Raw genomic sequence first — 27833 nt, forward strand, 5'->3', positions numbered from 1 at the left:
CTTTGCCCTGGCCTTGTGCTCCTGCCTCTTCCTTTACATCAGATCTAGAACTCGTGAGGCTGTGGAAGAAGTTGCTCAGCAGGCTGGAAGTTAACTGGAAATTGAGAAGTGTTTCAAATCCAATCAGTGAGATGATCTGATGTGCAATGAAATTGAATCATTGCTAAAGCTGAAAAAAGCAAGGACTTGCAATAGGACCTGCAAAAAAGGGTGGGACTGACCCTTTTGCAGTAGCCTGCAGGTAGATCAATTTAAGGTAGTTGTGAATTTATGTCTATGGTGTGCTTAGCATTTTACATAACACGCTTGGTAAGTGACAAAAATTCTGTTTGAATTTTATTTCTGTGTGGGTGATATAATTGTAGATTTCTTCTGAATGTTTTAGAATATTTTTATAATATTAATCCTACAATTTGTAAATAATCTTGCTAACTCATTTTTGTCAGATAGTTATATCTCTTGCCATGATCATACTGCTACATGGAATTAAGTCTCTCTTGTTTTGAATCTTACTTCCTTACTCTTTCCCTCTCATTATTTCTGTTTAATAAAGTTTATTGTCTGGGTTAACACTGGTTGTTTTTTTGTTGTTGGTTGTGGTTGTTTGGTTAGTTGGTCTTTTGTTTGTTTGTTTGTTTGTTTGTTTGTTTGTTTTTCAGGTGAAAATGAAACAGCTTTTGTGAGAAATTGTCTCAAATTATTATTTCACGTTATCTCAAATAATTTCACATTAAGTGGAAGCCAGGCCATTTTTTTTTTTTTTCTATTATGCCAGGCAGGATTTGTTGCTTGGTCTAGAGAGAAAATTTATCCCAGATTATGTATACTATATTGCCCTATTACTTTGTTTTCTGTACTGCAAGCTAGCACCAAAACTCAGGAGTCTGAATAACAGCTACTACATCAGGTAATGGAAGCTCCTGAATTCTAGTCATAGCTCTGGCAAAGCAACGTAGTTACTCAGTTATGTCACTTTCAATTCTCTTCTACATTATGTTAAATATTAGTAATATATTTTTTCTGCTATACCTAATGTTTCAGTGACTAAAAATGTCAATGCTGTGAGATGCTTTAAAGATGAAAAATGAAGTTGTTACCACAACTTTTTAAAGATTTGCTTTTTAAGGATTTAAAGATCTATAATAATTAATTTAAAGTTTTTGTTTGTTTGTTTGTTTGTTTTTTGTTGTTGTTTTTTTTTTTCCTCCCCTCTACATTCCATTTCTGTGCCTCTTTTAATTCGTCTTTCCAGATTAGTCCAAAAGAAAAAGTGTAAACAGAAAGTTAAGTCCTACCAGTATCAGTAGTAGTAGAGCAGGTGTGTAAGTGCATTGCTGGGAAGCCTCTTTGCTTGGTTTTTGCAATTGAGCCATTTGAGTGCTTGGAGGGAGAAAGTCACCTTGGTGCGGGTCTGGGAAACATCACAGTGTATTCTTTTGCCAGGCTATTAAGTCAACCTAGAATGCTCCGAATTAGAATAGCATGTTTAACAGAATACAAAGTTGCATTTCATAGATCTGGTTATTTTAATTCAGAATGAGGTCATCAGTGCGAATTTTTCCTTCAATATGGTGATGACTAGAAACCATTGCCTATTGTACTGGAACTGGCCTCTACCATTTGTGGTTTTAACAAAATTTCAACATTGTACGTCTGTCCTCTTTTATACCAAATATTAAAGCAGAAGTATTTTACTGGTAATATCTGCTCACTTAGAATAAGAAAGGCCCTAGAAATTTTGAGAGGAATAATATGGTCTCATTTTCATATATATTTTCCAACCTTCAGCAAGTTTAGTATAGCATGATGACTATTAGGCATATAATTGAACTAAGTTTCTGGTATCCATTTAGCACCTTATTTCATGGTAATCATTTAAAATAACTCATAATAGAAATCAGCTGAAATGAAGCTAGTTTTTAAAACGACATCCAAGCTTAAGGCCAGGAACCCCATGAATCTTGACTGTTATGTTCATCTTTAAGTGAGAACACTAGTGAAGATGAATGGCAAAATTTTTATTTGGAAGTATTATAATGTTCTTGGACTCATGCTTGTGCAGTTCCTGGAACGTTTGCTCTGTGAGACTGTTCTTTAGCAACTTCTGAGTGAAGACTTGGCACTCTACCTGAGTACAGTCAAAAGAACCAGGAAAGAATATTCAGGACTCTTTTGAGATGACTTCCAGAACCTAGTAATCTATTCTGAAGGAATTTCTTTTCAAAAGGTAAAAGAGACTTCAGCTTTTTCCAACAGGAAGGGGGTAGCTGAGACCTGGAAGTCATGTCTGGAACATTTTGCAAGAAAAATAGGTACTGCTTATTGAATGTCATGAATGAATAATTTGTTTTGGAGAAAGGTTTTGGAGATTGATGTTCCTGAGATGGGAACCTGAAGTGACTGTTTCCTCTTAGTAATAGTGGAAGTTGTTCTGTCTAGGCAGAGAAATTACTGTATTCTAGTCTTTCAGAATGGAAGGGATCTTGACAAGTGTAAGAAATAGAACATCCTGTTAAATTTTCAATTTGCTTTGCTTGTGAGACCAAGCCAAAAAGACTTTTCCTGTTAAGTTCATTTGAAACTATTGTATATGCACCTCATATAGGTGGTTAATTTCTTTTCCCCAGTGATTTAATCTACAATCTTCTGTTTTTACATCTAAATGACCCATGTTTCATTACATGCATCTCAAGGATTTTAAGTCTATAACAATATCTGTTTCATGTGATTCCAATTAAACCTCTTTATCCAGGGAACAGGTTTCAAGTCTTTGTCACTTTGCCTCAAGCTATTGTGTTGTGTCTTTGGAAATTATTTTGGTTACTTTTATTTCCATCCATGTTAGGGAAAGTGAACAGAGAAGCTGATACAGCTGATACAGGAATATCAACCATATCAGCTGTGCAGACAGTTCTTTTAAACAGTATCAAAGGAATAAAATTGAGGGATGTTCTTGGTATTTCAGACTTTTAAAACTAGGTTGTTCCAAATTATTGCATAGTTCAGAAGATTATGTATATAGCTCTGAGAAAGAAAATTTCCAAGTACCTAGAATTAACTCCTCATCCCAATCTCATATAATAAAAAAGCATTTCTCTCTCCATGGCTGGAACTCCCACTGTTATCTGTTCTCTGGCAGCCCCTGCACTAAGAATGAGATGTAGAACCCTGGGTGGTGACAGCCGTGTGCCCACCTCTGAAGCCAAACCTGCATCTATGGCAGCCCACAACAACCAGAGGCTCCAAGTCTGAGTTATCGGTCAGTATCTTCTCCAGATACTATTCTGATCCTGTATGATTACATGTCCATATCACTATTTGTAAGTTCCCAGCTGAAACATGTTTCTCAAAAAAAGGAGGATTTGGCACTGTTGTGTCACATAGCTTGTCGGCCCAAGTTCCAGTTTGCTCTGTAACTCTCAGTTCATTTGCTTGGATGTTACCCTGATAGTGTTTAAACTACAGAGCCAGGTGCATGAAGATAAAATGCAGGGCTTCTGATAGCCTGCATTCATCTATTATGTATTCATGCTAATTGTGGTCAATGAAAAGTGTGCAGTTTAGCTAGTCTATCTTGCTCCCTGAATACAGACTCAGATATATATGCCAAGCTCAGTCATGAAAGATTTTTTCCAGCAACAGCACGTGGCTCTCTTTGGCAAGCTCCCACCTACCATTTTGTTGGCAGCTACTAAGTAGCCTCTTGATTTCTAATGCAGGAAGGCTGCTGATGGGCTTCTGATCTATGTATTTATATGGAAGCAATTTCTTTTGACCTACCTTTCAGTTCTGCATATGTTCATTTGCTTTATATTTTTCTGTTTGGTTCCAAACCCCACATATGTCTCTAAATGCATATAGATCCATTTGCAATTGAAAGAACAATTTTTCATGCCAGAAATTCATGCTGTCCTTTGTCCTTTATATTTTTTACTCATACACCATCTTTTCACTGCGTAAAAACTTTGTGATCTCCAGAATTCATGTCCTGTGCCCCTTTCTCTCTTGGTTAGGAGTTCTGAAAATGATGGACTAGATTCTGGCTGCTTCTGCATACTGTTTTGAGGGCTCAGTATGATCCTCCACCTTTTCTTGTACTTCTACAATGGCTAGCCAGTTGTTCCCCATGACTATTAGGATAGCTATTGATGACTAGAGAAGGTGGAACCAGAGTTAACAAGAGATTTTCTTTATGGCTTGGTCGGTGTTAACAAGATTAAGCCTGATGGCATTGCACCTGTCTAGCAAGATGTGAGTTGTTGTGTATCATACCCTTTTTCAGGCGACACTTTGTCCTTTCCTTCTTGGCATAGGGAATGCAAACACAAAGCTAACTGCCCAGCTCTTTCATTTGTACAAGTCTGTCAACTTGCATTTACAGTTGGCAGCCACTGCTCTGCTCTGTGCTTTTATTTGTCATTGCACAAAACATTCTCCCCATGGCTGTCTGCTCCTGCAGACATGTGAATTAAAACTGAAAATACTTCTGCGACTTAATGCAAACAACTCTAAGTTACATATAAGGGAAGATGGAAGTGCTATGGAGGCACAAAATACGTATCAGGCAGGACTTTCTGACTGGGCAGAAAAAAGTTTATCTCTGGGCAGAACAGTGTTCCCTCCATCATGTTGTGTGTCCCGCCCCCCCCCCCCTCAACCCTTCCCCGAAATAAGGCTGACAGGTAACAATTCTCACAGTCTCTGTTGACCACAGCATAGTGATAAACACTCATCAAAAAGCTGCTATGCTGTGTCTTCCACCACAGCAGGTACTTTCTGTGTCATTTTTTTTAACAACCGTAACATAAAAGTACTTCCACAAACCATAAGAAGGTCTTGAATACCGAGGAAAGGAGTTTCCCCAAATAGTCTCAGAGCTAACCTGTTGACTAAAGTTTGCTCTGAGTTATAGTTCCATTAACTGAAGGTAGAAGTAGATTCTTGGGTGAAACTGAATGGACTTTTCCCCCAAATCCTATCCAGTATTGTGAGATTTAACATGTCAATTGTAATAAATGGTATTGATGTTAATAAACAGTTTTGAATAAATTCTTTCAATTTTGTCCATATATTGGAAAAAGGGATCATGTGTGGCCTTAGATTGTATGTGCACATAGAAGAAAACAGGAAATAAATGGAAAAAGCAACAACATTTTTTAAAATCAGGTATTTGGGTGGAAATTACTGCATCTTTTAAATATAGTTTTCAAGGTGAGTGAGAGCAAATAATGCTATCCCAGCATTTTTACAGCTCATATATTCCTGCTGTTGACTTTTCATATGCATATAGGAGAAAAAAGTAGTTTTCCATTGGATTTTTGTGAGCTTCAGGCATGTTGCAGGCAAAAAGCAGATCTGTCACATTTCCATCCATCAACACACTACTTCAGACCTGTTATTGTGTAAAATGTTGTTGTTTAACATGATGCTGGCAGTAAATAAAATCCCTCCATTTCAAGCAGTTAGTTCCCACATAGACTTTGGATTCTCATTTTATCTTCCCTACCACCACTTTTTTTGCTGGCCTGAATGAAAATATCCACATTATCATTAAAGTATTTTTACTCCAATTGAGTATAGTTTTGTGAGGTGTAAATTTTGTTTCTTATGATGCAGCAGAATTGTGCAGTTCTAAGAGTTCGGAGTGGTTTTATCATTGTAACATTCTCCCTTTAGTCTCTCTTCTCCTTTTGTGATTTTCCAGAATCTGTGCTTTGTTTCATTTTTGATACAAAGAGCTGCAAAAGGAAGTATCTAGCAAGCAAGTGAGCTAGCAAGTGTTTCCTTTTAAAGGGCTAGAAGCACAACATGAGGTAGCATAGCTGAGATGATGACTGGTATATTGTTAAACTGGGATAACTCAGTTGGTTTTGTTCCTTTGCTCACACCCCAAGATTACAGGGTCTTAATATCTGAAGTGAAAAACAATTTGAATTAATAGTAAACAGTAATTTACAAGTGGAATAAAGAAATGGAAAGTTACCATCTGAGATATTAGAAAACTATCTGTACCATGCAACTTCTTGAGTTCCTTTCACAACAACAAAAAAAGAAAAATGCCACACACTTGCCAGTTTTTGAAATTCCATGGAAGTAAAAAAAGCACTCAAGCTACAAAGTGGAAAGCTGCTGTTACTGTGATCATAGTGTGGGAGTGAAACTAATGGTTTAAATATGTATTAACTAGCAATTACCCTGGCTTAAGTTAAAATTATTGCATGTACTATATAGGAAGATCACAGCTGTATGTTTCTTTTATTGATTTTGCAAATCTTATGATCTACATGCAAGCAAACATCCATGGAACAACCCATTTTGCAAAGGGAACAATCAGTCTTCTAGGTCACTGTAGTATTAAATACCAAGAAAACTACCCTTGATCAGCAACATCTTACCTGAGGAAGAAAAATCAAATGAAGTCGGGAATGATATCATAAAGTGTTTGCATACTAATGTAAAAAACAAACAAACAAACAAACAAACAAAAACAATTAACAATATAAAAATACAATGAAATAGGTGAATTATTTTCCAGAATCTCATCCTCAAATGAGTTTTCAGTAGGAAAAAAAAAAAAAAAAAAAAAAGAAATGGTGTTAGAAATGTTTAGTAGAAAAAGAAAGTTTCTGAAGGAGGAAAATTAGGAGAATCGGTGATTAGGCAAGTGAGAAAGGGCACATGGTTCTATTTTGGGAATCTGACATCTTATGTTTGAAATCTGGAACCTCTTGAAGGAAGTGGCATAACTTCTGCTGTTATTGGAGAGACTGGAATCTTAGCCGCATGGCTTATTAGGCTCAGTCTTGCAAATGGTTGCAAATGAATGTGTATTCAAATGTGAGCATACTGCAGCACGGTCTCTTTTTGACACCATACTGCTTATTTTTTAAGAGCAAATAGAGGGCTGGAAGGGGAAAGGAACAAGTTGGAAAAAAAGATTTTAGTCATTCTTAATTAAAGGATTTTTGGAAGGAATCTGTAGACCCTTGACAGAAGTTGGGCTGATAACAAAAAAACAACCAAACAACAAGAGAAGCTAAAGTTCAGATTTATATCACTCAGCTAGTCAAAATAATGTCAGTTGAGTGGCTATCTGAAGAAACAATGCACAGTAAAAATTTTTACTTAATGTTTAGATGATGTTATATCCTAATGTGTAAAGTTTAGATCTTGCCTGAGAACATACATAACCAACAGCTGTAGGGTAATGGCATATTGTACACCTGCATTAGTGGAGGAAAACAGGCAGAGTTGCAGAACCGCTTTGAAAACCCATTTGGGAGCACTCTAACAACCTGGTTGTTGCCTTCATTATATTTCCCAATGGCACCTTTTTGTTAATTCTGAAGGGCTGAAAGTAGAAACCCAGCAGGAAGGAATGCTGCTATACTGAAGCTTTTTGCAGTTCATGTAATGGAGGGAGGAATTTATTCATCAAAAAGAGAAAGATACAACTACTTTTTTTTTTTTTTTTTTTTTTTCCCCCCAGGGGTATTCTCCAGAGGTTAGGACCAGGCTGTCATTAATGTGTTCAATCCTTTTGTTGCCCTGGGGCAGCAGTGGGGAAGGTTTTTTACCTTTGGTTAAAAAGGTAAATGTTATGATGAATATTCTACCTGTAGTACTTTTCCCAATGTGCTCAATGGAAATTTCTTGACCTCACTCTAGTCAGGTAAGAAGTTAGTCTACATAGCCATATAATAGAGATACTGGCAGAGGACATCCTCTACAGCTGGTTTTACATAGTTCCTCTTCTTCCCAAATGATTCAACTCTGTATGGAAAGTACAGCCAGGCACACCAGAGGAATGCCAGAGGAATGTTTTTTGAGATGTCTGATTGATTGTTCTTTCATTTTTTTCTGGCTGTAGAATAGAGTCCAACCAGGCTAAACATTTCCAAACAGCAAATCCTTCCAAAACAGGGAAGATCAGCTAAATGCAATTTGAAATTGCATGAGGTCCTGGCTTTCTTGTATTTCCACTTCTCTAGAATTAAATATGATTCACTTGGACATCTGAATGAAGCAGTTCAAGAACTTTGACATTTTCCTACTTCAGGAAAGAAAAATGAAATGGTTCTCAGAGGATCCTCATAAAAACCTTGTGCAGTGTTCTTAATCGTAGGCAGCAGGAGGTGCAGAATTCCAGCAGTGCCTGGGGAGTTGCACATGTTGTGTTTTCTCTGCCCTTTATACACTGACTCACAAGCATGCACACTTCCATATCGCTTCCTGAGCACTACACTGCTACTTTATTATACTCAAATTGTCTCAGCAACAGCTGGAGAGGGTAAAACAACAACCAGAGAGAGAAAGGTAGAGGACTGTTTTTAACAGTATCAGCTGATAACCTTAATTTTATGTTTACTTTAGAACTGAATTTTCAAAAAGGACTTATGCTCTTTACAGCTCAGTTTGAGACATTTAGGACTTTTTAAATTTTGTTTGCTGTTTGTATTTACAGCTGAAAATTTGGGGGCTCAATATTTTTAAACATCATGTCATTGGTGCTTAACAGTAACTAACCAATGTCTGCAGATACTGAGTTATGTATTAGCCTTTTTAATGTCTCATGATTTTAAAGCAACGTGAAGTAATTTTAAAATGTAATAATTTAATCACCATTCTTTACTAAGTTACTTACATTGCGAATCATATTTACAGTGTCCCCCCACCCCCTTTTTTTTTTGGTGTTATGTTGATTTTGTTAAACATATCTGTTGAACAGATAATTACATCTTACTTGATCCCTTGGCTATTGTACTTAAAAGTGGTTGGTTTTGCTTAATTCACTTTTAATGTACCAGTTGCCTGCAGCCTACAATAAAAATGAATGCAAACTATGTTTAAAAGCTTTAGAAGGCAGATCTGACAAATGCAACATAGGATTTAGAGACAAAAGGCAATTGGCCACTCTTACCAAATCATATCCCAACTAATGAGAGGGTTGGATATTGACAGGACTCTTTGCTAATTTGGAGTCTCCTGACAGGCAGCTAAATCTGCTCCTGTCAGAAACTGGGCACCATGTTGAAGTCAAAGAGGAACTTTCTGGGAAATGTGGGAACAGAAGACTAGAAAGGGTTGCCTGGGTCATTAAATTCAGTTTCCTACTCTTGTAGATGTCCATGTTTCATAATCCCTTTCATTAAGTTACCAAGATCTATCTTAAAACTAGTTTGCCCCCACAGCTCCCCTTGGCTGCCTGTCACAGAACCTCTTTCTTCTGATGGTTTGAAGCCTTCTAATTTCCAACCTAAATATATTCATGGCGAGCTGACGCCCATTTATTCTTTTGCCAACACTGTCCTGAAGCTGAAAAAAACTCTTCTTCACTTCAACCCCTTGATGCAGGAGATAGCATGTCCCATCTATTCATTCTGCTGCACTGTACAAGCTAAGTTCTTTGGGGTTTTCTCTTGTAAGGGCGTCTCCACTCTCCAGAGACTCCCTTCCCTGAACGAGCTGGTCACAGTTTGAGTTCTGTCTTTTTGACTATGAATAGCCAGGTCTGACCATCGTGTTTCAGTGTGAGGTCTTACCAGAGCCTTATACAAAAGGAGCAGCACACCCTTTGCTTTGTTGTAAACAGAGTAAGAGTTCCATGTTAAACAGGTAACTCAGATGTGAAAGAGCGTGCCTGCAGATGTGACAAAATGATTATATTTCATAAGCAGAAAGACACTGCAAGCTAAGACATAAGTTTTACCATGCATCCAAAACTTTCAGGCTTACTATATGAAAGTTTTAGTTTAAAAAATGTGCCTTTGAGATTTTTCAGTAAAATCACAATAAAATCATCATTCTAATTAAAGCTGCTGATGGATTAATTTGTCCTATATAATGCTGCTGATCATCCTCTGACAATGTGAATGGGATCTTCTTTATCAGACAGATCATATGTAGAATTGCATGCAATGAACTAATATTTGTGTAGGGTGAATAATAAACTGTTTTAAAATAAATTGTATCTCTGTAGTAGATACAATGTATTTAGGATTCAGAAAACCTTTCTTTACCAGTAGATGGCACAAATCAGCTTGATTTGGTCTCAGAACATGTATAAAGAACACATTGAATAAACACTGAATCGAAATTGTATTAAAGTTCTTCTATTTATGGTGACTGGATGACAGGCAAAAATTATGATCAGGAAAGCAACATTAATATTTTTCATTATGTTACCCTCGTGGCTTTTTGGTTAAAATAATTTATCCACCAGTGCTCTATACTCTTACTCAGGGATTTTTACTTGATCTTGGCCTATTCAGGCCTAAGCAGAAATGCCAAGACAGTCAGTGGGTTTGGATCTGGTCCTGATTTCATGAGTATGAACCCTTTTCATTTCTCTAAACACTTTGTCTGAACAGAGTTGCAGATTTTGGTTTGCTTATTTTGTTGGTAGGGTAGTCTTTTTCTTCTGAGGGAGAATGCACTCTTACACTAAATCTTTCATTCTAGCCATTTAAATACCAGTTTGCAAAGTGTTTCATCTATTAAATTGCCAACTGTTTTAATTGGTCTGATTTTAGCTCAGGGCATTTGGTACTTGGAGGATGGCTCCGTGGAAGGCACATCCTACACTGAGACGTAGAGGAGTGATTCCAACAAAGCTCTTGCCTCATCCTCCACCCCTCCCTTGCCAGCCATTTGGCCATGTTTTCCATGGGGAATTCCAGCCCTGGTGACTGGACAAATTGACTCCTTGCTTTATAAAACAAGGCCATATTACAGAGCAACAAGGCAGTCATAGATCTGCCGACAGCCTCCCTGTCCTCCCAGGTGTTGCCTCCATCCTGCTGGCAACCAGGAGAATCATGGTCCATTTTCTCTCCGTCTCTGTCCCTCTCTTTTCTTCTACCAGGTCTCTTCACTGTTGATGTGCATCACAGCACATTTGCTTCAGGTTCTGTAAGGACGGTAGATTCTTTTTTGAAAGGCCACAGCCTCTTTATGACATAGATGAAGCCATTTCTTGCAGTAAGAAAGAATGTAAGAAATTTAAAAAATCAATATGTTAATTGCCTTTATTTGAAAGTTTATTTTGTCAGGTTTATGACATTAATTTGATTTGCTTATTCAGCACAAAAAGAATTCCAGTTCAGCCTAGCTTTCTGTTAGAGACCATCAATATTTTGATTTAAAAAAAAAAAAAAAAAAGTTTTTTAGCGAGAAAGACTTGGAACAACAACATAGGATCTGGAAACAATTTTGTATTTTATTAACTGAAGGGCTAATCAATAGCTAATTATTCTTTTTTCTTTTTTTTTTTTTTTTTTAAGACTCTTCCCTCATGAATAAAATTACAAAAAAAAAAAAACAAAAAAAAACCACAACAAACTCCTTTGAACTGTAGTGAGTCAATATAACTTGGACAGATATTTACCCAGTTATGAGCTATTAAATAAGGAGGTTTTCTTACTGGGGAAAATAGCTCATGATGTTGAATAACAGAAAAAAAAATGTTTATCTCTTATTCTCTAACTTCTTTTTATGTAATGAAAATATTATACCTTGTCCAAAGAAGTCCTGGTGGGAAGGACCTGGGGGTGTTGTTGGATGTGAAATTCAACATGAGCCAGCAATGTGTGCTTGCAGTCCAGAAAGCCATCCGTATCCTGGGCTGCATCAAAAGAATTGTGACCAGCAGGTTGAGAGAAGTGATTCTCCTCATCTGCTCTGTGCTCATGAGACCCTACCTGGAGTGCTGTGTTCAGCTCTGGGGCCCCCAGCATAAGAAGGACATGGAAATAAGAGGAGGGCCACAAAGATGATCAAGGGTCTGGAACCCCTTTCCTATGAAGACAAGCTGAAGGAGTTGGGGTTGTTAAGTACTGGGGAGAAAAGAAGGCTCCAAGGAGACCTCACTGTGGCCTTGTAGTACCTAAAGGGGGCTACAGGAAAGCTGGGGAGGGACTCTTTGTCAGGGAGTGGAGTGATAGGACAAGGGGGAATGGGTTTAAACTGGAAGAGGGGAGAGTTGGATTAAACTCTAATCTAGACTCTAATAGAAGTAATTATTCACTCAGAGGGTGGTGACGCACTGGCACAGGCTGTCCAGAGAAGCTGTGGGTGCCCCATCCCTGGAGGTGCTGAAGGCTAGGCTGGATCAGGCTTTTAGCAATCTGTTCTGGTGGGAGGTGTTCCTGCCCATGGAAGGGGGTTGGAATTAAATGATCTTTAAAGTCCCTTCCAAACCAAACCATTCTATGATTCTGTGATTTTATGAAGTCAGTGGGGAAAGCAGGAGTTAGCCAACAGCATGTGAATGTAGGGTTTGAGGTATGTGCTAACTTGAAAGTTCTTTTACTCTGAAGTCCTAGAGGTAGCTGTTAGCCAGTTTGTGTCTATCAGTTGTGAAATGCTGTCCTGGAGGAGGTTAGGTGCCAATGGAGAGGTGTTCAAGACCTGTGTTCATCCCACAGTGATTCAAAAATCCCCCAAAGAGATAATACAAGCATGAGAATGCTGCTGAGAGCAATAACCTGGAGCAGCATGGATCTTCCATAGCTCTTGGAAGACCACTCAGGCTTATCTCAGCTTTTGAGAACTGGTCTTTGAATTCAAAAGAGATTTGAAACGAAAGAAGAGGGCAGGATGTGTTGTTGTAGGAGCTACAAAAACAATGGGGTGAAAAAACGTCATCACTGATGTGGGTATCTCAGTGGCTGCTAGATGGCACTAGAAGATGGTTGTGTTGCAGAGGTGATAGGACTCTACAGAAGGATACTTCTGGGAATCCTACCTGGCTTGTTCCAAAAGCACAAGGAAACCTAAGTTACATATATACAGAGATAGGCTTCCTCACTTGTCAGTGTTTTTGTGAAAGGATTTCAAGGATGGGAAAATGGCTTTTCCTTTATGCAAACTATAGCCTGTATTTTCATGTTTTGAAATTTCAAAGATTCTTTCTAATTCTTTACAGGTAAATAATTTTGTTCAGATTTAATTACTATTGTGATATTGCATAGAGTCTACATATGCACTGCAAGAAATTCTGCATGGGTGAGATTGAGCTTACACATGAGAAAAGCCCTTCTGTGTACAGCTTTGGATATTTTTATCAATGAGATTATTTTTTAAGTACTGATAGCAAGCAGAGAAAATGAAATTCAGTCGTATGAGACTTACTATATAAATGAAGAGAGAAAATAGACAAAAAACTATCTGGATGATCATCAAAGCTTGGTAATTATTTTTATTAGTTGTGTAGCTCCACTTCTGATTGCATTGGCAGGCTCAGTAAAAGGCGGTGTATATTTTAGAAGGGATTAAGATGAAAAGAGGGTGTCTGCCTTTCCCTGTCCATGAGCTAGAATGAGTTTCATGTACAAGGAACAGCTGGGAAGTGGAGGCAGAGGGAGTTACCAAGGAAGCAGTAGTGCCAGAGGCACTGGATTAATAATGGAAATGAAGAATAAGAGGAATTAAGAGTGGGGGTGTAGGCAGGGATGGACTTGTGCAGGGTCTGGAAGATTCCATCTTGCCTCTCATGTTTTCCAGACTAATGCATACTCATTTAACTTTGGCTATGGAGTATGAACATCACTCTTAAAATTTCTGGCTGTATCTGAAAGCACTGCTTCATTCTCCTTCCACAGGACTGAAAATCCAGACTAGGTTATGCAGACTAGATACTGACTTCCTTTCAAATCTGCTTCTGAGCACTCAAACCATTTTTACATACAACTTACAAACATGCACACCTTACACATGAAAGGGGAACCCATGGTACGCATGGCATCTTTGTCTCTAATGTTGTGCTCACAACACCTTTTCTGCAGTGTAATGTTCATGAGGTTAATTCAGATATTAGCTGTCTAGTTAATACAAGGGTATTTATTTAAAGGAGTAAATGGATTTACATTGATGATGAACTCAACCCTGGTCATTCACAGAAAATGATATGGCAACCAGCTTTGGAGGGTGGTTTTAGAAGGGGACTAAGATACCCTTTGGGGAGATTTCACCTTTGACATTTCAGTCAACATAAATAAATAAATAAATAAATATATTAAAAAAACAAACAAACAAACAAAAAACTTGAGTTCAAGTAACATTTAGAAAACTCCTAGAAGTCACCAAAGAATTTGTCTTGCAAAGGTAATGCTGTCTCAGCTATACTTTAATGCCTCTGAACACTTGCCATTCAGTCTTCTGCCACAGGGCAAATCTGGAGAAGCAGGATATCTTATAGCAGTGTTAATTTTGTAGCTCAAGGCTGTCTGCATGTTTTTGGGTCAGGTTTATTGTAGTTGTAAATGACAACTTGGTGAAGATACTTTAGGGTTGTCTAATCATGATAGGATGGATTTCTGTCCTTTTACAAATTTAGTACTTTTAACAGAGAACTGATACAGGATTTGTAGTGAAGTAATTTTGATGCTGTTATTCTCTCAATATCCATCAAAGAGTAAACACCATTTTCTTCATACAGGATGGAATATCTGGTCTGAAATTCTCCATTCCCAAGTAGTCAGCTAGTTAATACTAACCAGAGAAGCTCTACCAGAGCCCTTCCTGGGAAGAGAGGAAGCTGGAACTTGGTAAATGACTTCCCAGGACACTCTGACAGCAGCCTCCCCAAGCCTGTTTGTTCATGGTCATTTGTTTTAACCCGGACTGAACCAGGGCTTGTTACATTCAAGTACTGTTTTCCATACATTTTCTCTTTCTGTGATCTCCCATCAAAATGAGAGTCTTATATGCACTTATAACACTTGGCTAGAAAAGAGTTATCTCCATTCACCTTGTATGAAAGGCCAGGGGACATAAGACACAAAATTTTTAGACATTGTTAGGAAGTTAGTTATGGATATATGTGGTATATATATATATGTAATATATATGGATATATGGAGTTATTTATAGATATATGTGGTCAAAATACTGTTTGTGTGTGTGTTTGGGGGGTTAAATATAAATTTAGAAGATGGTTCTCTCTTAAAATGATTGATAAAGGAAAGTGTGTAGATTTTTTTCACAAAATGTGCTTTCCAGATAGTTTGTGTTTTTTCAGTTTTGATATCTTGTTTCCTTTATATTTTCCTTTCCGTCATTTAGTAAGTTGAGTATTGTCAAAAGTATGGGAGTTTATTTTGCATCCTTTCCCTTCTTTTCTTTTCCTTTTTTCCCCTTTATTCCTCTCTTCATTTTTGTTTTCTTCTTCCTGAACATTCTAAAGCATTCAAGAATTATTTAAAAGCTTTTCTGATTCAAGAGGAGATACAGAGTAGTAAGAGAGCATTAATTTTATGACATTCATTACATAACTTTTTGTAATTACTATATATTTTTTAACCTCTGGAAGAGCAGAATTAGTTTCTCTTTCCCTGAAGGTTTTAGAGTTTTTATTTGTATGTTTCCAACTCAAGAAAGTATTCAAAATCCATCAGCCTAAAAAAAAAAAAAAAAAAAGCAAGAGGAAGGATGAATCCCAAAACTCATTTATTGTATCACATGAAAAAAAAAAAAAAAGGATGGAGAAAAGAAATTAAAAGTTAGCGATCTTTAAAAAAAAAAAATCTGAAGACTTTTTAGAAAGATAATTGGTTTCACAATTGCAATATTTTCTTGAAATTACAAAATAAAAAACAAAACAAAACAGAACAAAACAACAACAACAAATAATAATAATAAAAAACAAATTTATGTAGTTTGTTCATTTTTATGATCTCTAACACTTTAGGAAAAAAAAAAAAAGGTAAAGCCTAATCTATACATAGTATTTGTAGGACTATACTATTTGTAAATATAATTTAAAATAAATGATAGTAAAATTTTGAACTGGCATATTCCAAATGAGATTTTACTTACAGTAACACAAGAATATATTTAATCCATACAAACTGTTACAAAATTGTGCCTAATCAAGATGCATTCCATTGAAAGGCTGTACTGGTACATTTAAAACTACACCAGTTTATTTTGTGAAGCTATTCATGTGTTAGATGTGCTATGAATGTTCCCATGGTATGAGCACACAAAATCCTCCTGTGTAGATTAACTGTTAAGTGTTAGGTACACACAGGGTCTGTTATTGAAGTCTAATCTCCATAAATAATTTTGTCTATTTGTCACTTAATCGTAATCTATCCAATCTTAAATTGTATTTTATTTTTAACCCACTTTTCTATTTATTATTTTTAAACTATTTCTTATATCATAGTCTTTTTTGGAAGATATGTGGATTGATTAAGGTAGAAAATTTCCATATTTTGTAGTATTTTGTAGTGATTGTCTATAAATATTATGTGCTAATACTTAAATGTCAATATGTTTAACCAGCAGAGAATAATAATATATCTCACTGTGCAATAATTTTAAATTAACACAGGTATTACATATAGTACACATAAAAAAAGTATTATACAATGATTTTTAGGTATTCTAATATATCCAGGATTATGTGCTAAGACTAACCATTTGATATACTCTGCCTAGTACTAACAGCAGCAGAGCTGACATGATGTACTGCTACTTGTTTATTTGTTTTGTCCACCTGTCATCTTCCATATGCTTGTTTCTAAGCTCTGAGGAGGAAGTCTAATCAATGTACTTAAATATAAGAAGTATGGATGTAAAGAAGACAGATACTTTGGAGCTGTTGAAGGTGACCCTGACTGAGTCTGGGGATTGGACCAAATGACCTCCAGAGGTCCCTTCCAACCTCAGCCGTTCTGTGATGCTGTGATTCTTAGAAGAGGAAAAGTCCATGGGGATTTGTTGAGGAAGCCTGGAATATGGCAGAAAACTGAAGCAAGGTAAAAGGCAGTCTTGGAGAGCAGGAACGTGAAAAGTCAGAAGTGCAGAAATGGAATGTGTGCAGAAATCTTGGAATTTTGTGATCGCTTTAGTCCCTCAGTAGCAAAACCAAGCATGCTTGTCATTGTGCCTATCAGACACAATTCTGTATCCCAGGAGCTGGGCCTTCCCTGGCACTGTTCTTGCTCCAGAGCATATATCCAGGGAGCAAGGGAGTAATACCTTAGCTCCTAGTGCCCCTGAAGTGGTGAAGTAAGGTCAAACAGTGCTTGACTTTCTGGTTAGAAGGGTTGTGCAGGAGAACACTGAGGAGCCAGCAGTGGCTTGTATGTAAGTCATCCATAGATGAGCAATGCCAGAGTTTAGGAATAGCAGTGATAAAGCCTTGTAGATAACCAGTGATGAGACTACGCCTAAAGAAGAAGAGAAAACAGGAGGTACAGCTGCCAACAGTATTGCTCCACCCAAAGGTTCCAGTTGAACAGGATATCCATGAGTCTTTTCTATGCTGTATGCAACAAAAGGCTTTGCAGAACAGAGTAAGAAGGAGAATGTCACACAAATACTCAGCAGAACTCATAAAAAGTGCAGTACAAAGATTGTGCATATATGCATATGTGAGTATGTACACATACATACAGTATAGGGCATGGCAGATACCATGAGATCTTAAGTAAAACTGAACAATGGGTCATATGGGTATGTTTGTGTACCAGGGTTCATTGCAAGACAGGAGAACATCCAAAAAATAATTTTAACTGTGGGCACCATTATTACAGTAAAAAGATCTGCATAGATATTCTGCAGTGCCCCAGGTATCCCTACTCTCTTAAAATTCAAAATAATAGATTTGCAGTTATCTGGAAATGACAACAATTATCCTTCCCAGTAGGCTACTAGCAGCAGGCTGAAGAGACTTATTGGTAACATGCAAGAATCCTCGTGTGATGCCCATCTCTAATTAGTTCATTCGTATTGTAATGGTGTGGTTATCCAAATGGCAATCAAACTACACGTGCATGATCAGCATCTTCATTATTGTCTCTGCACTTGTGTTGTGGTCTAAACTCTCATGCCAGATCAGATACAGGTTTCACAAAGAACTACGTATCAAGTATTGAATGAATGGTGAGAGAGGAGCCTACTTCTTGTCCTCAGTGTCCCTTTAAAAGTCTACTCTTTTGTTGGACTGCTTGCTGAGCTTCTGTTTGTTAAGGCCATCTTATTCACTAGACTTCTGCAGTACAGCTTCCTTTCTTGTTGTTTGATGTTGATGCATCGAATGGTTATAGGGAACATCCTTCTAGCTAATGAAGATTCCAATGTAACTCTCTTCTTCTTATCATAGTAGTCTAGCTGATTGAGCTGCTGTAACTGAGTATCATCCTTTCACCTGCTAGTGGTTGGATGTAGCTGCATGTCCTTTTATCCTTTGGGAAGAAAAAGGACCTTCAGAAAGTGATAGGAAGTTTGTAAAAGTGGCCAGATCCCTTTTCTTATTGAAAGGAACAGCTGAGAGCAAGGAAAAAGGCAAGTCTTTCCACTGAAACTGTCTTACAGACCATCTTCTTCCCTGTTGTCTCCCAACACAGCTTTTTCACACAGCAGTCCATGGAAAATGACTGGCACCAGGAAAGCTGATTTTCTTCCACTTCTACAGGTGAAGAAGTAATGAAGCAGTATGATAAACAGTGAGCCAACACACAGGGAGGAGAATATATTAAAAACAACAGACAGATTACTCTTCGGTTGTTTTCATGCGCAAATAAATCTGTGGTGCATGGTGTTTATATTTGGTCAGTTCATTTTCTTTGGCAGACAGGAGACATTGAGTAGATACTTTTTCAGCAGGTGCATGCAAACTATTTGACTTAATTTTGTGCATGGTAGGTAGCTTTAGCTCAGGAGGTCTGGCTGGTTAAGATGTTTTCGTGTGCCCAGGATAAACATCAGATGGTGATAGCAGTGATATGGTGTTTTGATAACTGTATGGGCATAGCTCTTATCACCAGACTTGACTTGTTTCATGGCTTTTGATGATATTATTAACAAAGGGGATGCTGAGAATTGCAAGGTTTTCCAACAAGCATTGTCTGATGCACTTGAAGCATTTAATCTTCCATAGAAATATACTCCTTTTCTCTAGCAGATTACATTCTTCCCTCACCCCCAATATTTATGACGTATTCTCAGGTGAATCTGTAAAGCAATAAACATAACAGCTTATTTTTTTTTTTTTTTTTTTTTTTTTTTGGAAGTCAGTGGCAGAAAGCCTTTGCCTTTATATTAGAAGCAGCATGGAGATGGCACACATTGCTTGTTTGCAGTTTCCAGCTCACCGTTCTCTGGGAGAAGAGAAAAGAAAGATCAGGGAAAGCAAAGGACAGGGAGACATTTGGTTGATGTTTTTTCTGAGACCATGGTAAATTAGCCTTAGGACTCCTAACCATCCCAGAGGATCACTGTAGCTGCAATAGGTTCAGGTCATCTTTCCTTAACTCCTGCAGTCTAAGGCATAGCACAGAATTTAGCCTTCTGTTCTTAATCACAATGCTATTCCTTGGAATTCAGTAGGTTTACATGTATATGCCTGTGGTGGGTGAATTAGCAAATAGGGCATGTTAGCAACTTGTGCACACATGACTACCTTCACCAGTCAGATGTGGAGATCTTGTGCCTTACACACCATAGTCTGGGAGAAAGCTGGTGTAACTGAGCAGTTTTCACATACCGGACAGTGCATGGGCAGTCCTTAGGTAGTTTTTCTGTGACACTGATCAAAAATCTCAAGAGAGTAAATCTTTTTTTTTTTTTAATTGTAGTAGCATTTGTAGCATGGCCTTCCTTGTCCCCTGTATAATCATGCATTGCTGAACATGAGGATAGTGATGACTGAAGTCAACATGCTGTTTCATTTGGGTTAGCGAGAAATCAGAGACTGAATCACTCTTTTTCTCTCTTAACTTTTGTGGTATTCCTTATTTTGTAGATTTTATGCCCCACATATGATTGGCTATTGACTCACTTCAGGAGACAACAGTAGACCATACACATTCTTGTCATGGAGAACATTGCTTCTGGAGGCCTTGATGGCCTAAATAGATGATTCATTTAGCTTCTATCTGATTTACTTCAGGTAGAGGCTTTGATGAAACCAGTTTTGTAACTAAAGAGCCTGTTTTCTTAAAAGTGATTAGACACACCATCTTGTTGGTTGTTTTACATCTAACTGCCTAAGATAAAAGGTACATGGAAAAGAAGGGACTTTCCTGACATTGTTGGTCAGATCTTGCATTCAGATACTGTTTCTATAGATCCTGTATAGTGGTTGCCTGCTGTTGAGTGAAGCTGCAAGCTCCTTCTGTTCGTTTCCCATGTTTGTTACAATTCTGTACAGATTTGGTGCTGTCACAACTCTGATAATTCTATGCATGCACAATGTTTTAGTTCCGTACAGTGAGATGACAATGGGTACCTTCTTGGAATCATGAATGCCTTCATTATGTTAGTAGCCCCATCACTGTTAAGAGCACCCTGGGCTAGGCTAATTATGACATTGTCATTCACCCTTAATTAACTAACATATTTTCAGGTGGGAGGTGGGGGAAAGGGAGGGGATAAACCACATAAATGCTGACTGTTACTTTCTGAGGGCATAGCACCTGCAGCATCATTTAATTTTCATTTATTTATGTTATCATGGTGATTGATGTTTACCATTTCCATAGAATAGCAAGATGCACAGAGCACTTGACCAAAGTGCAAATTATCCGACCCAATAAATTTGTAGTCCAATTTAAGGCATGTGCCACGCTGAATTAAAATAAATAAATAAATAAATAATAATAATAATAAAAGATGAAGCTCCATATGATGTTTTGAAGAAGCTTTTCCATGTATGCTTCCTTCTCCTTCTCCCAGTTTACTTGGATAACATAGAAAAAATGGGGCTGTAGAGAGGGTCTAACTGAGCAAACAGTATTGTGTTGAAAAAGGATTACAGTGAGATTGCATTAACATGCACAATGTGAAAAACAGTAAGATTATAATATAGCAAATAACAAAATAGCAGACCACAGTGGAGAAGAGAGTGCACAAGACTCAGGGTTGTCTCGGTGATCTGCTGCAGCAGTATAAGAACTTGTCAGGTTCCTGTGTCCTTTGGCTGTCCTGCACTTGCTGTCACGCCTCGGTGAGGATGGAATTCTTACAGATGTTTGTTGAAGAAGGTGGTAATCACAACAGCTACCTGTAATATTCTTTATCAACAGACAGGTAGGAATGAATCACAAAGATGCTTGCTCATCTGAATGTTGTTGCTGCTTTCGAGTGTTTAAAGATGCCATCTAGCAATATTGGTATCAGTTAATTTCCCTTTCTATCTGCAGTGAATCAGTCAGGGTTCTTGTGCCATATATGTTTAGTGTACTTACACAAATCAGTTGCTTCTAGTGCATTATATGTAGTAGTATCTCATAACTATTGTGGTTTTGACTTTGCTAATCACAAATGCATACATGCAAGAATGTTCATTTTATTCAGACAAGAGAGAAAAGGTGAATGTATGATGATGAGTAGCAGTGGCAGCAATGAGACCCTACTGCCTATTATGATTTAGAGTTTTCACTCAAAATCATAACAGTATGAACAGTGTAATCGCTCTTACAACACTACCTTAGAAGCACTGTAACAAAGGAATGCATAAAGAAGATTTAAAGAAGAATGCCTAAATGTTTGTTGTGTTTGATAATTATAGGGAACTCCCTCAAAACATTAGTGTCAAGATGGGAGATTATATGAAAGTGCTTGTTTGAAAATTTAATGTGGGAGTGACGGGGAGGGGCACAAGGGCTTGTCAGGGGCAGAATTTGTCCTCTTGACACTGAACAACAGATTTTTGGAGCAGAAAGACTGTGAAAGGCTCTTAAAGAGAAGATAAACTTTTTATATTTGGTATAATTAAAAGAAAGAGAGTGAAGAGATGCATAGAGGAGAATGGTGTTACTCTCTGGAAAAAAAAAAAAAACAACTTATGGGAGTGCATTTCTAAGGAACAGAGAAAAGGAGTTGGTGGTATACCTGAGTAAAATTACCTGTGTGCATGGACAACAATGGCAATGTTATGCTAAAAAAAAAAAAAAAAAAAAAAAAAAAAAAAAAGAGAGAGAGAGAGATCTCCAGGACTTAAAGTGCACTGCTTGTGAAAGTCCTAGGGAGATCAGAGGAAAAGAAGCGGATTATAAGTCTTACTAGCAAACAAGAATTAGATTCTAATGGTGCCCAGGCACATATTTCCTGGGACGAAGGACTAGGGCAATTTTAATCTCCACAGTCGTTTTAGCTTGCATGGTGTGTGCTTCCATCTCTCCCAGTAGAGTCTTGTCTTCATGGCTGCACAGACATTTAAGACTATAGCAGTCCCTGCCCTGGTATTTTCATGGTAGACAGTAACAGAAATTTCTTTTGAGAAACATTCTAGAGTATTTTGTTATTGTTGCTGCTCTGAGCTTGATGTGGAGTCTAGACAATAAGTCAGAGAGACAAGGTTAGATTCCAAATTGGCTGAAAAGGGCAGATCTCACATTCAGTAGTAGTGTATCTACTATTATTTGTGGATGAAATATCCCATGAAAAGTCACAGAAGAGAAGGAAAATTAAAGCTGTTATTCTATAAAATCCATATTAGAAATTGGAAGGGTGATAGTATAAGGTCACAGACAAGTTCCTCAAGATAAAGTGTTTCCTTTATATCATGAACTCCCTGCATTCATAACTGAGATTAAAAGGTTTATTTTTAGCTAAGTGGCGGTCATGATCTTTCTGTCTTTTCTCTGAATTCTTATGGGGCTCAGGTTCTTAGGAGTGATGGAACAAACACAGTAACAGAGGATGGTTAGACAGAGTTAATATTAACACACTTTATTAAAATCCACTGAATTAGTTTCAGAGACCAGTTTTCCTGACAACAAATTTACTTAAAAATGCTGTAGGAAAGATTTTAGAACACTGAGTCATTTGGAAAATGTGGCACAAATGGGGAAAATGAGTGAGAATATCACCACACCTTCATCCAAATACAATCCTAATCTTTAAAGGGTTTTGTGTAGATTTCTGGGAGGATGCAGGAAAGTGAGCACTATCAAGTATAAATTTTATACCAAGCAAGTTATTAGAAACTATAAGACAGGATAAAATTAGCTGACATAGAAATAATTGGGATGCTTTGTGAAAGAAGCAGTGTAGTTTATTTAAAAGTGAATCATGTTTCACAGATTAATACATCTGGTTGATGTACTGTATTTGAACTTCTAAAATGTATGTGACAGTCTCTCAGTAAAGACATTCAATTTCTTTAAGCTATTGTCAGTTAAGAGGTCTAGGTAAGGTCTTTCATGGTTCAGGTCTTTCATGCAGAAACTTACACAATGAAGGAAGGGGAAGGTTCAAATAGCTGGGAGGATAAGCAGGAGTGTAATCTGGGAGCCACCCCATTTCCTCCACTCAAATTTCTCAGAATATCTTTTCCTTTGTATTTTCTCTACTACAAGAACTAAAGGTAACACAATTAAATTACTAGGTGCCAGGTTTACAATCAAAGGGAAATAGTTCCTCAGACAACATGGAATTAAATTGTGAACTTCCTTGTGACAGGAAGCCAGAAGTGTAAATGGGTTCAGAAATTCTTTGAAAAAATTCAGATGCTTTTCTTCTGCCAAGGACTAATCAACTCTGGAGGCAACCCCTGACTCAGGAAAATCCTTAAAATACTGATTGCCACAAGGTGGGAGGATAAACCAGGAAGTGTTAGCATTTATTTGACCTCATTCTTATGTTGTATCTCTAAAGAGCCAATGCTAATCATAGATCATAGTAAGAGAAAGAGTAGTTAGTTGCCTTTGATCTTACAAACGGTCAGCTGTATATTCTTATGAGAAAGCAAATTCAAGGACAGTTTGAAAAAAAGAATTCCTGAAAACAAATGGAGCTGTTTTCTTTCTCTCCCTCTCTCTCTCTTTTTTTTTTTTTTTTTTTTTTTTTTTTTTTTTAGAAGAAGAAATGTTCAGGTGTTCACTGCAGGATAAAAGAGCTTTGGTGAGCATAGTTGGACTTTCTGGAATTTCTGAAAGACAAGGAGAATTAGGAGAGGAAATTTGTTTAGTTAGTTTTTCTTAGGATTTGTAACCTTTGGGTGTCTCCTGCTAAGCAAAACAATGATGTGTAAAAGCTTAGTGAAACACTTTTATCTTTTCTGTCTCTTGTTTGGAGCAAAACTGCAAACATAAATACTTGTACTGCCAGTAGGAATCTGTAAAATGGTATCCTTATCCTTATGTTATAGAATAATTTTAAAGGCATCTACCTTTGGGACAGGCTAGTGAACTGTAATGCATCGACTAGATTCCTCAGGAATTTGTTAAGCCAAAGATCTAGTGTTTGTGACTACAAACATCAATATAGTAAATAAAGCAGATGTGAAGCTAGATTTTGTTGTAGGATGTCTTTGAGGGACATAGTGAAGGAGTGTTCAAGGAGGTAGGAAGAGAACCGGGGGAACTCAGAGAAGTCCAAAGAGAAGATTATCTTTTGCTCTCAAGCTGTTCTGACTTAGCTAAGTTTCTGCAGCTACATGGAACCCACCAACCCTGTCAAGTTCCCTGTTCATTACTAATGTCAATCTATCCAGCCTCTAAGTCTGATTTCCTTCCTTGAAGGCCTGATTTCTTTTGTTCTCCTCCTGGGGATTTTCCACTCTGTATTTCATGCAGAGTATTTATTCAGCTGATTTCGTTAGACTTCATCCAACTAATTGTCCTAGGGTTCTTTGAATAGGTTATCATTAATGTTATAACAACCCATTATTGTGCTTTGTCTGGGAGGGATGTGATACAGCCTTTGTAAACAAATGGTGGATTCCCTATTTAATGAGGCCTTCCATGATTCAAGAGTTTCATAACAACTTTATAGCATCAAGTATAAGGTACACAGATTCCCCCCACCCCCTTCCCACAAATCACAGGTTACTGATGTACTTCTTGACTACAGAAGTATTATTAAATTTTCTGGTAAAAACAACTTCAGTTGCAGAAGGAAGGAGTGACACAAGGAGAGAAACCACCAAGTAGAACCAATAAACGTTTTGTTCTAAAAGCTTCAAAACAAACAAACAAAAAATATGAAGTGATAGTGATGAAACAAGCTGGCTTTAAGTGGGATGTTTTTATAATGGGAGTGACCAAAGCAAACTCATGTGAGGAAATAATTGGAAAGAGAGTGAGAAGTTACATGTGATAAATGGGAAGTGATGAGGAAGAATTTGATGGGGATCACAGAAGACCATGCTATAAAAGCAAATGGAGATAGGAGCATACAGGAAGAGGGAGCACTGTTTCCCCAGCAGTTTTTTTGTTCAAGCTGTCCTGGACAGTTTTGTTTTCTCTGCTTTTGGAGTAGTACCCTTGTCTCTCCAGGCATACATCAGTTTTCACCACAGTCTTGTTGGTTTGGAGTTATCACTTATGGGAACCACGAATTCCTTTATTAAGGAACATACAGACTACTTTTCTGTTAATGTATTATCAACAGGCAAGCTACGGTCATTTACTGCATCAGATGATGTCTTTGGGCCTGATGTTGGTGCCTTACATTGCTTTATCTCATTTGAAGTTGATAGTGGCATGTATTTTTACCATTTGTTTCTATTACAGGCATTATCTTGTGGCTTGACCTCTTTTCATTTTCCTTGGGCTGTGCCTTCACCCATGACAACTGTGTGGGCAGGCCTGTTAACTTGTGCCATAAACACATTCCTTCCTTCAGGGTGGTACTGAGAATGAGGCAAGAGTTTAATAGGAACTTCTTCAAATAGCTATGGAGTTTTGTCTGTCAGGATGCGTACTGTGCTGTTGCACTTATCCTGCTGTACTGGCCCTGCATGCCTCACTTAAGTAAATCTCTCTCCAGTCATTGATGTTGGGTGTGTCTCTCTCGCTCCTGCATCAGGAGGGAGTTATAGCTGATCCTTTTGTCTGTATGTAGGGATTGCCTGTCTAACTGTAGAGCTTGAACTTGGCTCTTAGTTTGTTGCTTTATACCCTTGTATTGACACAAAGCAGATGATTGTAGCTTTGTTGAGGTCATGGCAGGTTTTGCTCTCTTTGGCCTTCCATACTATGGATCTCCATGTAGTTCAAAGTAGTTATTGTGTTTAGAGCTATTGCATCATGAGGTTTCCTGAATGACCAGACATTTATTTGCTTTTCAAGCTACAAAATTCCAGCTCAAAAAGAGAGAGTTCTTGGAACACATGAAACTAATCCTCATGGAAAAAAGTCAAGTTAACAAGTCAATGCCATGATGTACTTAGTCAGACAGTTTAAGACTGTGTGGGCTGGAAGATTCAGGTATTCAAATAAACACTCTTTTACTTTTCTGCTAATCCTTCTCTGTTCCATCTTTTATTTTTCCTGACTTCCTTCACCCGTTAGCTACTAATTGATGTAATACTATGCAGAGTATGTCTTTGATCTGAGATTTATGTTGAGGAAGATAAAACACAGTATCACATCACTCCAAAACTATATGGAGTGGTCTTTTTCTGTGACTCTACTGTCTTTTCTACCTAAAAATATTCATTACAATTCCTGCAATCCTTACTTAGCTGAAGTAGTTGCTTTCTCAAGGGTAGAAACTATCTAAAGAACTACACGCTGTTAAAAGACTGATCATGGGAGTTTGATTTTTAATGGGAAAATGATCTTAGAACTAAATTTCAGCAGAATAAAACTTAAGTATATCAACAAGACATATACATGTATAGCTTTAATTGCAGAGTGAACATGAAACACAGAAAAATGAACACATATACAAACACAAATACTGATAAAGGTACTCATTTCTTACATGTCAGTGTTGATTTGGAATGCTCCACTTACAAATTAAACTATGTTTGAAAATTAGAGTCTCTTTTAGCTTAATGAAGGTTAGTTAAAAAAAAAAAAATCAAAACAGTCCCAAACCAAAAAAACACCCTCTCAGATCTTTCTCTTTGGGTCATTTATGTGATAAAATATATACACAAATCATAAGGAAAAAAAAAAAAAAAAAAAGAAAAGAAAAAAGAAAACTGTATGGTTTGCATAGTTAACAGAGTTCCAGCATCCCAAACTGTATTTACACTACGTTTCACTACATACAGTAGTGCTAGGCCATTCAGGTAATGACTTTGTTTCATTTTTTGAGAGGTCAGTCCTGAGGTCCTTGCTCATCTTAGCTCTATTTCATATGATGGAGTTCTGAGTTCAAAACTATTTTAAAATCAGACCTTTAATTTTGAAAATTAGACCATGGATTTCTATTAGAAGAATTTAAAATCAGCACTCACTTTTAACAGAATAGAAACTAATCTATTGTTTTAAATAACCTCTGCTTATAGCTAAATTTTTCAAATATTGTTTCTAACCTTTCAATTATTTGCAATAATGGATTATCTTGTATTTCTATAAACATTTCATTTTGTGTTTTAGCAGGCAGAGTTTCCTTGTTTCCTTTAGAGGAGGAAAGGATATCCATCTCCAGACTACCAGAGGAATACCTGCATGGATAAATTACCATGAGGCAAGTTGGGGTGTGGATTTACAGCATGTTACGTACTCCACCCAATGGCTTCTCTTTAAGGTACATGTAAGGTCTTTGCCACCCATCCATTGAGGTGCAAACTACATTTCACTCAATGGGGGTAAGATTACATGGGCATTCAAGCAGTTGATGTTAATGTACCATAATTTCACAACCCATGTTATCTCTTAGCAACTTGTTTGTGTAGTATACATTTGCCATAGCAAAAGGTTGTATAAACAGAAAGGGAACTTAGAAGGGTATTACTTACAACCCAGTACTCAGTATCATCTTAATAAAAGGCAAAGTGTTAGTGTATTTTTTACTGTGAAACTCCTTTGTGTCATGAAACGTCCACCAGGAGTATTTGGAGATGAATGTTTTAGACAAATATTATTTTGTGTTGAATTTTTACTGAAATGTTTTTCTGCACTTAAGTTGGAGGCATCACTGAT

At 37.3% G+C, this 27833-nt stretch overlaps 1 long non-coding RNA gene across 1 annotated transcript; it reads left to right on the forward strand.

Annotated features, from left to right (window-relative positions):
- LOC140002716 (uncharacterized) lies at window positions 1–27735 on the forward strand. Its single transcript, XR_011809987.1, has 3 exons — window positions 1–309; window positions 3140–3259; window positions 27291–27735. It is a non-coding gene; the product is annotated as an uncharacterized lncRNA (long non-coding RNA).
- Window positions 27736–27833: the final 98 nt, after the last annotated feature.

This window comes from Anas platyrhynchos, chromosome 5 (genome assembly GCF_047663525.1).
Source record: "Anas platyrhynchos isolate ZD024472 breed Pekin duck chromosome 5, IASCAAS_PekinDuck_T2T, whole genome shotgun sequence".
Lineage (NCBI taxonomy): Eukaryota > Metazoa > Chordata > Aves > Anseriformes > Anatidae > Anas > Anas platyrhynchos.